We start from the raw sequence: 14,655 nt of genomic DNA, 5'->3' as shown, positions 1-14,655 counted from the left end.
ATGGGTAGGAAATGATTTTGAAAAAACAACCTGAGACTTTTTAGGCTGGTAGAAAATCTTTATTGATTTGGAATACTGTATAATAAACTCACAGCCAGACATTTCAGATATCAGAAAACAATATTTCTATGTGCTTTCAAAGGCTGTATAGTGTTTTATTGTGTGCTTTTCTGCACATCCATAAAAGACTGTATGGGAAGGAAAGAGTGAAATTAATTTCCAGAGAGAAATGCTTTAGGATACTGGGCATTTTTCCACTGAACATCTCTGTGGAAATCTGGAAAAAAATGTTATTTCAGTTCTCTACAAGAAAACAATGTTCTAACTACAGTGCTCTTTCCCATCATCAGTAAATTTGAGAAAATTCTTTTGTAATTATTAACTAGCAGAAAAATGGAGCTTTTTTTAGGAAAGCAATTTAGGAGATTATTTGCTTTTAAACAGTCTTCTTGGAAGTGTGAACTATGGATGGTATTTGTACTATTGTTTTCTGATTTGCTTTCAGATAGAGGGCAGTTTTAGCCCTTTGGAAAAGATGAGGGAGGAGGACAGTATTAACTGTGTCACTGCAATATGTGGATTCTCTGCTCTTTGCACTTCTCTCTGCTACTCTCTGCAGTCCATTGAAACCAGAATGCTTCTTGGATAGGACAGTCTAGCAATAGCCAAGTCCTTAATGGTCTTGACAGAGCTTTGACTCTTTTCCTGTCGAAGGCTATGGATGGTTTTTTGAGTGACGACAGTGAAAAGCAAGGAGCTTCTTAAAGCATCATTGATTTATACTGGTTTTTAGTACTTGCTGTTATATACATAGCCACAATGCATCAGAACTCGTGATGAGCATATTATTGTTTCATCTGGTATTTTATTCTCTGTACTGCTGTTCGTTTTTGTGGGAGTTCACATCCTTAGTACCCATTGGGGCAATTTTCAGGGTGAAACTCTGTGCTGCTGGAAACCATTCTTTTAGAGGTTGGCACCAAGTTAGTTGAAAGCCAGTAATAGAGTTGAAAACTGCGGCCGACTGTTGTTTGTTTCCTAATAGCACAGCATATGCCCTGCTCCTGGGGGAAAAGACTCTTGCAGCAGCTGAAGAATGCAGTCTGTGATCTCCTTCTTCCCAGGGATGCTCCACCCAGCCCCATGGCTATAAATGGCAATTGGACTTCAGGGAATTTGGACAGACAACGAGCTAAGCAGTGGCAGGTTCATCTGCAGCTGACATGTTCACTGCTGGGCATGAAATTCATGAACTATGGCCTTGAGCTGTTTAGTGCACAGTGCGAGGTCTGCAGCTCTGTGTGAGGTGTGGTTTGGGCTCTGATGGGATGGCTCAGTGCACTGAAGGTGGTGGCAGTGTCTGCCCGAGCCATTTCTCTCAGGGGACTGTGGGAGAGTCTGGGGCTGAACAAATGCTCAGCCCTGGGAAACTTGTTGGCAAGTTTGCCACAAACCCCCATGTTTTATCATGCAGCTGTGGAGTTGGCCACTGAGAAGCAACTTCAGGTATCTGCAGCCTTACTAGCCCAGGTCAGAGCTTGAAGGAGACTTAGTGGTGCTCAGCAGCCAGGGAAAATGGTATTTAATGGTGGAATTCAGTTCATTCACTACATGTTTACTATTTAGCTGCAGTGTAGACATACACCTCTGTGCTGGCCACCTTGCATTCCCTCTCTGCATGGGAGGAAATGGGGAAAAAAGGCATTTCTGGAGATTTGCCCTTATCTCAGTGAGCCAAACAAAATTAATTACTTCCCCAAAAGTTCCTGTTTCTCGTTGCTGGTTGGAAGTGGTGCTGAGAATGTCTAGTCAGAGATGGTGGTATTTTGAACACAGTCCCACTGCAGGTCTGGTCTGCTCCACAGCTGATGTGTCAGCATTTGAAACATCCATAATTAGCCTGAACTTTTGTTATTATTGGCTTTCATTTCTCTGTCAAATGGAAAAGGTGAAATTTCACAAAATCTAAGGGATTCCTGAAGGGTAATCCGGTTCAGTCTGTAATGAATTATTTATGGATTAAAATAATAATGATAAGAGTAATAACGCCAGTAATATACACTTTCATTAATTGTATGCTGTGTGAAAAGTCAGAGAGAAAAAGCACCTTTAATGTTTATTCAGTGGAGGAGGATTTGAATGGAGAAGTGTAAGGGAAGTAGCCTTCTGTGGAATAATAAACACCAAGTTACACATTGAACAAATGTTTCATTTTTATTATTCCCTCAATTTCCATCTGCAAGCATTATTGACTAGCTGTATCCATCTCTACCAAAACGTCTCTTGTATACAGTGCTCTCAGGCTGTCACTTTCCAAAAGCACAGAGAGCACACCTGCAGGCTTCTCTCTGCAACAACTGGAGTTTTATTGTATTCCTTACGTAAATACGTACAATGAGATGTGCCCAGACTTTCACATGCCTCCTGGAGATAAAGCTTTAAAGCAAATACCAGATACCACAAAGATATTTTGGCTCATAAAAATGCCACAAAATGTGCAAGTGTTGCAAATGCCTCTAAAATCAATGTATTCTTTTAGAAATGTACCCAATTTTCAGCTTGGCCCCTGGAAAGCCATTCTTGTAGCTGAGGGTATTTATTTTGCTCAGTTTTTGAATGGGATGCAGCTGTTGAATTCTTCAGACCTGAGTAAAGGCTCTTAAAGAGTTTTATTTATATCCGTTTTTTTCTGTCGTCCTCTGTTTCTGAACAAATAGCAACAACTTCAGCTATTGAAAATTGTCATCCTGCAGCTAAGGCAGGGGGCCTTCTCTGAAGAGCTCGACACTTACGTGAGTACATATGTGTAATTATATTCTAGCGAGTGTAACTTCTGAAGGAGGTTGGCGTGAGATAGACTCTCCCTCCTAGTGAAGAAGTTCCTGTAGGAGATCCCTGGGAATGTGTAGAACAAAGAATGTGTCTAAGGTGATCAACTAAAACTCATCCACAGCCTGTTAGAAGCATATTGCAATGATACTTAAGTGTATAATCCCTCTTATTTCAAAATAAAGGCTTTTGGATTGAGTTTCCCTTGAGTATACTTTGTGATTATGAATGAGCTGTATCAAATAATCTTATTAAGCTCATTAAAGGGCATAATGCAGATAAGAGCTCTTTAGACCTCGTAAACCTCAAAATTAATCTCTAGACCCAAATGTTACTGGAAATCTTTGATAGTAAGCTGAGGTGCTGTGATATTTTGATGTGAGCAGAGTTTGATAAAAGTTCAAAAGCAATATGCAGTGCTGTTATGTGTCTGTGGGATGGGGAGTTCTTTGTACAGCTGCAGTGTGAGATCCAGCAGGAAGCTCAACCTGGGAGGCAGTTGTTGGTTTTACAACGATACTGCAGTGAAAGCTCTTTGATTTCCTGTGTCTGTGTGCCTTTTTCCTGCAAGAGCTTCATACTGGCTCTTAAAGTCCACACTTTTGCTTCCTCTTCTTTTCACTAAACACTTTGCTCAATCAATAACGAGAGGTAAAATTCAAAGAGGCTTTTGTGGATCTTTGAGCTGACTAATATATATTTTAATTGCAGTAGTAATAATGTTGGCAAGAGGTGTTGTTGAGACTACTTAACACAGACATATTAAAAGAAATGGATTGGGGATGCTTGCTAGATTGCCATTAAAAATTTTAAATAGGAGCAGAGGGCGTTGACAGTCAAGAGCCAAGGCGTACAGAGAATAAGGGGAGGGGAAGACAAGAAATAGAAGAGGGGGTAAGGAGAGGACATTGGAAAGCTTTCACGCTCTTCATTTATCTAAAAATAGGTTTTCAGCCTGCCTTTGAGTTTGTTTATGTTTGTCTTTCCTTTGGAGACTGTGGATGGAGACGTGTGTTTTCAAATGCTTTGGGAGTAGGGCCTGTGCTCTTTGAGCTTGGTTCCGAAACAGGACCTGGGGGTGTGGTTGCACATTTGGGGAGCTGCCGTGAGCTTCTCCCTGGCCATGCAACTCCCTCTGAGGCCTGGACAAGACTCTTCCTGCACCCTCTTTTTTAAAAATCTAGTGCAGCATTTTCCAAAAATATCAGTAACGTTCATAGTCCTCTCTATGCTCTACTTTCTGCAGGTCAGATAGCTAAATACCTCCAAAGGTTTGTCCTTGTGGCTCAAGGGCCGGTGAGGTATGGGCTGTACCTAATGCTGCTTGTCACACCTGGATTTTGGACTTACACTAAAAATAAAATCTGCTCTGTGGTTTTACGAAAACAAAGCTGTAAAGTGGCATTTTCAGGATATTGCAATGACTGCTTTTAAAAGCCTTTGAGAAAATACAGAGCATACTCTTCTTGGAGATTACAGCAACAGCACAGGCATGTTGGAGCAAACCCAGCTTTGGTTCCTCCAGGATGGCCTTTCTATTCTCCATCAGACTTTCAGTCTCTGCAGATCCTTATGATGTTTTCCTTTTCTGGAAAGAGCAATGATGCTGCATGTTCTGTCTTCATCTGTCTCAATGTATGGGCTTTTATTAGAGTCCAATGTAACTTGTCAGAGTACTTACGTCATCTCTTTTGGAGTCATCAGTTTCTGGTGATGGATAACACTTAGAATCAAGAGATAAAAACCCCCAAGTTAAATATATTTAATTGGTTTCTATTTGCTTTCTGCTTTTTAGAGATTGTGAGGCACAGGCAGAGAGTGTCTGGAGCAGATGGGTGTTTTGTGGTTACTGGACCAGACAGCGGAGATATAATTAAAGTGCCTTTTTTGCATATGCGACTTGCAACCACTTCTCTATTTTCACAGGTCTTAGGATCATATGAAGTGTAAATTTAATAGAGGTTGTTTTACTTCTCTTATTTATTTCTATTTTTGAATGAGCTGCTTCAGCTGAACTTAGTGCACATAACCTTGTATGACTGTGGATGCTCAGTCTGTCTCTCAGGCTCCATGGTAGAGTTCAAAAAGAATACAGGAAAGCCTAAAGTCGTGTTTTTCAATTACTTTTCATGGGAATGCAAAGATCCAGTATGTTTTTATTCATGGTAGCTCTGCTGTGTCTCTTAGAAGCCATTCTGCAGGGGGTTTTATACCCCTGGTTATTTCTAATGAGCTTGGAGGGCTTTTGGTGGTGTGATGCCATCCCTGGAGGTGGAGGAAGGAATCTGTCCTAGGAACTCCTGCTTGCAAGGGGAAGGATAAACAGTTATACATACGAAGTTCTTCAATGAAGCGCACTGGCACATTTTGGACCAAAACCATCATTCTCAGCTGCAAACGAGTTTTAGATTTTCACCAAGCTGTCATTATTGTCCACAGAAAACATATATTTTATAAATGTTCTTTTAAGACAAAATCCTATTTTTTTTTTCCACTGAAAAAACCTGAGATTTTAGGTCAATTCTGTTTCTGGAGCTATTTTTGGCAGTCCCATGAGACGTTTATGTCTAGAATTGGTCATTGGTGTAACAAGAGATCAGCCAGAGGAATTCTCAATGCCTGGTAATTTAGTTCTCTTAATCCTGCACCTCTCCAGAGTGTGAATGAGTCCTTGGAATTTTGCACAATTAAGAAACAAACTAAAAGTCCCATACTCCTTGTCTGTGAATGACAAAGTTACAATCTCAGAAGTGTGTATTTTTTCTATGGGAGTTTAGGCCAAGCTCAATCCAAATTTTTAAGATGAACATTTTTGAGTGTTCTGGGAAAAAATCAATCCAAAGAACAAAACAAATGTTCATTATCTTCCTTTTTGTTGCTGGTAGGGTATATTTTATATAACCTCTCCATAAGCTTGTGAACATTTTGTGTTATACCTTTTAATTCTGATACCATGTTTTTAAATATAAAGCTGTGCATTGCTGAAAAAAAGTAGTTTGAAATGGGAAAATAACTCCCTAGTGTGCTGGTAGCTAATAGAAATTGTATAGAAATAAGTTCAACTAGACAGTGTAGACAGTGTGCCCCAAAGAATCCTGGGTTTTCTTGCAGGGAACACTTTTAGTGTATAACTAAAAAGTTTAGTAACTTTAATAACTTTAATAACTAACACTTTTAGTGTATAACTAGTGAATAACCTGAAGAATCCAGGTTCAAAGCAGAATTCAGTTTCTAAGAAGGGAAACTCTGTCAACCTGTATTTCCAATAAATATGAATTTATGCCTACAGTTCCAATATAGTTTGGCTTTTTAAAAAATCTGAGATAAGGGAAAAAACCCTTCTCTGGAGCTCCAAAGTAAAAGTGGAACAGGCTATCTCAATACTTCAAAGGCATTAAATTTTATCTTTATGCAGGCCACCAAGAAAGGTTGGTGATTTTTAGATACTTTGTTTGCAGGGTAGCTGCTGTGCAGAGCTGGAAATGGCAGTTCCTTCATTCCAGGGTTTGAGTAAATCAGGCTCAAGTAGGAGCACAACCCCATTTCCAGTTATATAAATAGCAGAATTTTGCTCATTAAGGGAACTCAGAGAATATTGGCCCAAGGGATATGTGGGCTAAAGAAACTTATTTTTGAAGAAAGATTGCAAGGACTACAAATGTACAGCATATTTTTTGGGAGGACTTGCAGGACACCGCTCTTTGGCTGCAGCTTCTCTACAGTCAGTAGAGAAGCTACTGTAGAGAAGTACTGTAGAGAAGTACTTTGCTGAGGTTATTCAGCTCTCTCTTCAGATAAGAGCATTTTTTTGCCTTGGAAATCTTGTATGGTTTGATGCCTAATGTGCTGCACACCAGCTGGTCTTGGCATCTCAGCCCTGTGCAGTGGTGTGGAAAGAGGCTGGAAATGGAGGTGAGGAGCTGCATAATTTGAGGATTTGATGTTGGATCTGAGGCACTGAAAATGCTGAGGCCTTTGCATTGATTTCCCTGGGCTTTCATAAGGCTCCAAAGTTAGAGACATCTGATGTCCGAGTTTGGTACTACCAGGAGCCAGGCTGATGACAAAGATGTCAACCCAGGAGGGAGTGTGAGTTTCTGAGCTGGGGCTCTCATACCCTGGCTGGTGGGCACCTCTTCAGCCTGCTGATTTAAAGATGGACAAAGCATCTGGATAGATATTTGGAGGAAAAAAAAAAATCCAGAAAGTTACACTGCATAATCTCCCTTTCCATTGCCGTGAACTCTAGCCCATGATTCTGTGTGCAGTATGATGAAGCTCTAGGTCGTGCCAGCCAACAAACAAACTTGTGTTTCTGAAGAATGACTTGGTGAAAAGCCACACAGGGCAGAGCTGCCATCAGAATAATTGGTGATTCACTGTTTGTTTCTCACAAATTCCTACACTCTCTGCCCACCCACGCACTATAGATGACAGCATTCTGTATGGGGACTGTGAACATGACAGACATTATTTATGAAGCAGCGCCTTTATCAAGGATTTTTTTTCCCTAGTAGACTGTGTAAAATGCTCAGTCTCTGTGTTGCTGTTGTCAAATTATGTTATAAATTTATCTGGCCTGTCTGAGTTAAGTTTTCAAAGGTGTTTTAAAAAGCTCTGTGCGAGAAGGTCAGGCAGAAGCTGCTGAGAGCTCCTTGCTGTGTTCTAAGGTGCCACGGCAGCTGTGTCCAGCACTTTTGGCTACTCCTGATAGAGGGAGAGTTGGAGCAGTTGCAGTTGGTTCTGAGCTTCCGCATCCCCAGGTTGAAGGATTTTTGGGAGGATATCTGCCCCTTCCTCACAGCTCCTTGCATTAGCTCAGCACATCTCTGGAGTAAGAAGCAGGGAACCCAGTCACAACTTGTCTGTGTGACTGAGCTTTTCCTCGGGCCAGCCTCTCAGCTTGCTTCAAAGCAGAGAAAGGAAAATACAATTTTTCCTCTTTAAGATTCATGACGTCTGGCAGCAAAAGGTGTCCTGGGAGTCGCAGCTGCTCCAGCCGGGCTCACTCTCAGCTGCTCAGTACACAGCTGCAGGTCAACAACATTATTCTTAATTTATTTTATGATGCAGCATATCTGGATCTGCGTCCTTAATTCAAGCCTGAATATCTGATCAAATACTAAAGAACACTGAAGACAAAAGAGAGCTCAGTTAATGGGTAAGGAAACCGAATAATCTTGTATGTCATGGGATAGAGGTAAGCGTGATGGAGAACACTGTCTGAATGCGGTGTTCATGGTGACATCAGGTTTTTGGGCTTTAGATGGGTTTGAAGAGGAGTGAACATCTTTGATTCGGTGAGGGGAAAAAGAGGCACTACCAAGCACTTACCAGGCTCTGGAAATCCATCAACAAACTGAGATCCTTCAAATACCGTTTGTTTTCAGACCAGTTTCCTGACCATGCCTGTTTTCATAAAGACTGAGAGTAACGAAACTATGGAGTGAGAAGTGACATTAACATTTGAAAACCAAACTGTGTAATTAGGCTGTTTGTGTTTTAGTGGCTTCGTCAGGTGGTTTGCTTTGGATTCTGTGGTGACATGTTTATCCTTTTTTCTATGCTCAGTGCATGAAGGGCACGTAACCCAGGCATTTGGGAGAAAAATAAGCTGAGGATAAAGGGGTTTTGAAAGCTGATGGCCTGACAGCTGCTGCTGCATAGGTTCATTTTGGCAAATAACAGTTTCTGTATGCATCAGGTTTTACAGCTGTGGCTGTGTTACTGTTGCATTTTTAAATTCGAGTTAACTGTGTACAAGAAAGCAGAGACCCAGAGCTGTTCATCATCTGGCTCGGTCTGTGAGAAGCTTGTAACTCTAGCGATTGTTTCTGTTTTTCATAACAGTGGGAACTTTATGGCTGTTTTCCCCCTTTTCTGTCCAAAGTAAATGTGCTGTTTTAAAACAAAGAAAGAAGTGGTGGAATGTCTGGTGGGCACAGTTTGAACTTGGGGTCCTTCAGGTTGGAGGGGCAGTTTAGAAAACGTACCTTTTTCCTGAAAATTGATGTTGCAGCAGTTTTTATTTGTTGGATCCATTTTACATTTTTTACTTTAGAAGTCACATTTTTAACAAGCCTCCATGTTAACAGACAGTGGTGAGCTTTAAGGTGCTTTTTAGTGAACTTTCCAGGTACATACAAAGATCCATCAGTCTGACATATAGCTATATATTCATTCAGAGCTATTTGTGTAGTTCCGGTATAGTTGAAGTGGTTTCTTAAGAAATGTTTAAACTCTGTTTGGTATTGAACTTAATGGCAAATCAGCAGAGTTATTTGTGCAAACAGTAAATTTTTTTGTAAGAAATGCCAAAATAGTGCTTTTCATTAAGCTAATGTAATGTCCTGTGCTGTGCTTTGCAAAAAGGGATCACATTGTGCTTCATTGCGTAGAAAGAAGAGGAAAAGTAATTGCATGGATGAAAAGTATTCATAATACTAAGGAGTACTCACAGTATTTTTCCTTGTAATTAGAGTTTGTGTATTTTCTGAACCTTTCCATAGAGAATCATCTTTGCGGGGTCTTTAGGAAAGAGACAGAATCAGCAAAACATCTGCTGGTGTGGGTGGAATTTGATATCCTAGATCTTATAAAAACCCCAACAAACAAAGGAAGAAATGCAGTCCCAATAAACTAGTAGATTGGCAGAGCACTGTAACTCACTCTCTGGTACAGACTTGTCCTGGGCTGCATGACATCAGTGTGTAGCACAGGGTAGTGTTTGCATGTGAACATAGTGAGAGAGTGATAAAACTGAAGTGTAGAGTGATTATGTAGAAAAAGAAGTGAAAACTCCTGTTCTCTAAAAGCTAATTGCTTATTGTTGCATGTTTGAAATGCATTTGTCCCTGCCTTCCAGAACTCCTGTGTTGCTTACACTGCAGCACTGCTGTCTGGTGAAGTAAACTCATGACTCAAAGAAAACTTCCTTAAGTAAGAAAATGGCTCCTGCAATCTTTTCTCAGCGTTTATCTCAGCCGGTTTATGAAAAAGAGAAGGGGCATGAGGAAGCACACATGGTCGCAGTACAGAGTCGGTGGGTGGTCACTGTTAGAGGTGTCCAGGTCAGCTCTCAGAGTAGCCATTCATGTAAAGAGTTTGCAGGTGGCTCTGGCTGTCTCTGCTGAGGTTCAGCATAGTAGGGGGGGAGATGTTGGAGTAGACAGTGGCCTCCTGAGTAGGGCATTTGTCTGGGATGAGGTAAACCTGGATCCATGGGCCATGCCCGGCAACATAAGGTTCAACAGGACCAAGTCCTGCACTTTGGCCATAACAACCCCATGCATCTCTCCAGTCTGGGGGAAGTGTGGCTGGAAAGTCACCCAGTGGAAAAGGACCTGAGGGTGCTGGTTGACAGGGGCTGAACATGAGCCAGCAGTGCCCAGGGGGCCAAGAAGACCAATGGCATGCTGGCCTGTACCAGAAATAGTGTGGTCAGTAGGTCAAGGGAAGTGATTATTCCCCTGTCCTAGCCACTGGTGAGATCACACCCCATATCCTGTGACCAGTTCTGGACGCCTCACCACAAGAAAGACACAGATGCTGGAGTATGTCCAGAGGAGAGCAGTGGAGCTGAGGAAGGGCCTGGAGCACAGGTCCTTTTAGGGGTGGTTGAGAGAGGTGGGGTTGTTTAGCCTGGAGAAAGAAGGTGGTCAAGGGGGATCCTGTTGCTGCTCTCTGCAACCAGCAATAGGAGACAACATACCCTCAAGTTGCACCTTGGCAGGTTCAGGTTGGACATTCTGAATAATTTCTTCACTGAAAGGGTTGTTAAGCATTGAAATGTGCTGCCCTGGCAGGTGGTGGAGTCGCTGTCCCTGGAGTTATTCAAGAAATGATGAGGTGGCACACAGTGCTTCTGGTTTAGTTTGCATGGTGGTGTCCAGTCAAAGGTTGGACATGATGATCTCAGAGGTATGGATTCTGTGATTGTATGAAAGCCTGGTTCAGACTCTTGCTCCAGGTCAGGTAGTACAGACTTCTTCCCAAGTCCTTTGTGTTTTAGCTGTGTAACTGACAGCTGTCACTTCACCTTCCAAATGTAAGTACTTAGAGATGTCTTGCATTTTGCACCTATCAAGTAAATCACACACAGCCTCACTTTACCCCCCCAGAAAAAGAAAACAACACCCTAGAATTGTTTTTCAGCCAGATCTGGTATTTGGGTTGTTGGGTGACTGTTTTCCTGTGTGCAACAGACCTCATTTTCCTTTCTGTCAGTCGTACAAGTCTATAGAAAAGACTGGTATGAACCACTTGAAACAGTAAGAATAGAGTTTTGTATTGAATTAAAGACTATACTGTTAGTCAGATCTTAGTTCTTGGAGCTATAGAATTATTTGATTTTAACTTTCATTATGAGATTGTGACAGTATCCTTGTCAGATCATGCAATCTGCATGAGTCTTAAAAGCTCAAAATCCAGGAAGTAAACTAAAGTACTCAAATACATATTTTTAGCTTTGTGTACAATACTTTGGCAGATACAATTTTTGCAGGCTTGGAAATGACAATGTGTACTCTTTCGCATGGATTCTCTCTTTTAAATAGTAGGCAATTTCCTTTCTTCTAAATATTGCAATTTTTTTCTTTTATATAGACCATAATACAAATAGATGCCATTCCTAACTTCAAAGCATTGACTGTGGTCACATTGATACCTCTAATTGGGTGCAGAAATGGTTAACTTTTGTGCTGTGCAAGCAGAGATCCTCATTTTTTCACTGGGATATTTGGTACTACAGGATCATATTTCCAAATAGGACATATAATTATATTTTTTTCATTCAGATTGTTGAAATACAGTTCACATATAGTTTCAGCCTTACTATTTTGTTCGCCTAACATTAACCTTGTTAGGCTTAGGAGAAGGAGCAGTATTTCAATAATCAGAATCTCATTGGAAGCTTTACATTTAGTAAGGACATAGCTTTTATATTCCCTGAGATGGCACTCAGGGAGTGAATGGATTACTGTAACCTGCAGTATTGTGCAAGAGTTGTCCTCAGGACAGATTCCCCATTTTCCATAACCTGTGGCACAGGAAAATTCAAAGAGTAGATGTCAGTCTTCAGTGTATCATGGCTGTGGTTCTTCATTCACCTTCAGGCAGCTGGATACTGAGGGCTGTTGGGATCACATTTGTGTTGGTCATAGGAACTGGTGTGGAGTCTCTTTAAGTAAGCTTTGCAACTAAAAATCATATTTGTGCAGCTATTGTATTGGATTTTGGTTCAGCTGCCATTAGCTTGCAGAGTTCTTGTTATTCCAAATGAAGCAGGAGTTTAACACTTGGAAAAACCTAGCACCAGCCTCTCAAAATGTGCAGTAAATGAACCAATAAAAGGGAAAATAATTCTTCTCTTAATGAAACTAGAATATCCCAAATCTTTTGTGTTGAGATTGATGAAACTTTTGTAGCTCACTGCTGTGCTCTCAGATGATTTAACTACTGCAATTTTTCAGCTTGTTCCTTCATGCAGTCATAGTTCTGACAGCACTGCTTGTACCCTTAACCTGCAGCAAAATTCGGAGTATTGCAGTATGGCTTAATTCTCTCTTACACATGAAAACACTCAAAAAGCTGTTTATGTGAAGACCAACAAAATTTCAGCTGTAATTCTGAAGTTGGATTTGGGCTTTTTAAGGTGTTCTGTCTCTATTTTGAAGCCTCCAAAAAGATATTTGGCCACATCTAGTTTAATTGTGTTTTTTCCTGATAAATCCCTTAAGAAATATTGATATCTGCTAAGTAAGAAATCCAAAAAACTGACCATATATTTTGATGCATTTTAGGGGAGCTTTCTGACTTCTGGAGGTTGGTTTTCTGGATCAGTTGAAAAAGTTCAGTATAGAGTCCATATGTTAGAGATGAATATTTTGCTGGGCAATAACTTTGTACGTCATTCAGGTTTATTAATGTCAGAAAAGGAATTAAATACATCTCCATTACACATCAGGTTTTTGTAAGAGAATGCTTTTTAAATACTCTAAACATGAAATAGTATCCTGAGGCATTTAGAAAACTTGGAAAGGTTGATCCGGAAATATTTTCCCCTTTATTTCAACAGTTTTAGTACTGCTGTGAAAGCATGTTCATTTTTCTGCTCTCTGTTTATCCTTAGACTAAAGTTAGTTTTTATTCTAATAAATGGAAATCACCACTGTAGTTAATAGTCTGAAATGGATATCTTTACCTGGACATGGGTTTGTGCCTTCTTACTAGGTGCAGTATTTCTGCTGTGGATGTGAATTCTGTCTCCCCTGAGTGGAATACCAGCTCTCCAGTGTTCCCACCAGGGTTGCCTTGCAGTACTGATCCTGACTACATGGATTTCCAGCCTTGGGAATGAGACAGGATGTGAGGAAGTGTCTGTCTTTTGCAATGCCATTTTAATGCAATATTAATTGCCATTAAGTAGTTTTGATATCTCAACCGGTGTTTTGTAAAATGTGATCTTTCTGACAAAACTACACTTAAATACAATATAGCATGAGATAAGGCAACTTTAGTGTAAGGCTTCAAACTACCACAGAATCATCTGGACTATACTTACTCTCTTCTTAGTAAAGACATTGTATTAATAATTTCGCCACTGACGTCAAGGGGAACAGGATGTCACCCTAGATAACAACCTTAGTGAAGTCAGTCTTTCTTAATGAAGATTAATTGTTAGGGCCCCATACTTTGTACGTCCATGTTTAGATACCTTCCTCTGAATGCTTTGACGTCACAAAGCAAGTCCTGTGCTTTTTGTATAGCGTTGAGGTGGCATTTCATTCATCTGAAGGAATTCTTTTGCAGTAGTAGCAGACACTTGGGAGCATCTGTGTGGTCTGAGAGCATCTTGGGTTGCAGTTGTTAGCAATGCCTGCTGAAAACCAGTGTGCTGCCTGTAATGCACTGAGCTGTGGATGCTATGGAAGAACGTGAAATGAGGATGGCAGAGAGAGTCAGGTTATAGCACATTTGTACCATCTACTGCTTTTTAACTCTTCATTAATTTGCAGGTGGTTATCTGGGATGGCAGTAGTAAAGGAGTTTCCATGTAGTTCTTAACTGCATGTAATGCTTAAAAGGCTACTTAAATTAGTTTTTCCCTTTCTTCTTCATTCTCATCCTGTCCAGGAACAGTATTCTGTATGTTGATTCAATAGCACAGAGTATGTAGCTGTATTGAAGCGACCAACTTTTACTTCAGAACTGGTTTTGGTTCTTACTAATGGCAACACCAGGGAAATGAAGAGGGATTACATGTACCAATAGTCAAATTGTGAGAGTTTATGCCTGAGGAGTCTGGAAGTAATTGTAGAGAGATTTGAAATAAATGACCAGGGGGAGCAAAAGGTTGTAAAGTGGCAGTGATACATGATTTCACTAAGCTTAAAGAAGTAATTAAACAAACAGAATTAAGACACTCTAATATTATATTTGCCAAATTATTTGCAATATAATCTTTTTGTGCAAAACCACTGAGTTCTTTTATAGTGGACACCCTTCTAGATACAAGCATATAGCTAAAAGTTGCTAGGATAGAAAAAAGTAGATGTAATTGGTTTTGATCTTAGTGGTTTCAAATGGATTTGAGCAAAACTCTAATGAAAAGTAGACAGCTAATCTGATAATGGTGTTCACCTAAGTGAATGCAGACAAAAGTCATTAACAATAGCAATAAGGCATAAGACAAAAATTGCACTCTCCATCTTGCAATAAATTCTTTTTTATAAAACTGTTATGTTTGAGAATTCTTATTTCCCAATCTTATTTCCCACCCACATCACTCACTAAGGCTTGAAACTCCATAGAAATCAAGTGCCTTTA

General features: G+C 40.4%; 1 protein-coding gene across 10 annotated transcripts in view; it reads left to right on the top strand.

The window, feature by feature from the left end:
* Positions 1–14,655, top strand: part of ARHGAP6 (Rho GTPase activating protein 6) — a 316,178-nt gene that overhangs the window by 237,214 nt on the left and 64,309 nt on the right. Inside the window, exon 1 of one of the 10 annotated variants that reach the window (XM_038132447.1) lies at positions 5,974–7,990. The exons of the other annotated variants lie outside the window; for them this stretch is intronic. The gene's annotated coding sequence lies outside the window, so the exon portion shown is untranslated. Of the gene's footprint in view, positions 1–5,973; positions 7,991–14,655 lie in introns of those variants that run through there. 10 annotated transcript variants of the gene reach the window in all.

The sequence above is a fragment of the Motacilla alba genome, chromosome 1 (genome assembly GCF_015832195.1).
Source record: "Motacilla alba alba isolate MOTALB_02 chromosome 1, Motacilla_alba_V1.0_pri, whole genome shotgun sequence".
Lineage (NCBI taxonomy): Eukaryota > Metazoa > Chordata > Aves > Passeriformes > Motacillidae > Motacilla > Motacilla alba.
Note: the sequence above shows the minus strand (reverse complement) of the source record. Positions and strands in the feature narration are given on the sequence as shown.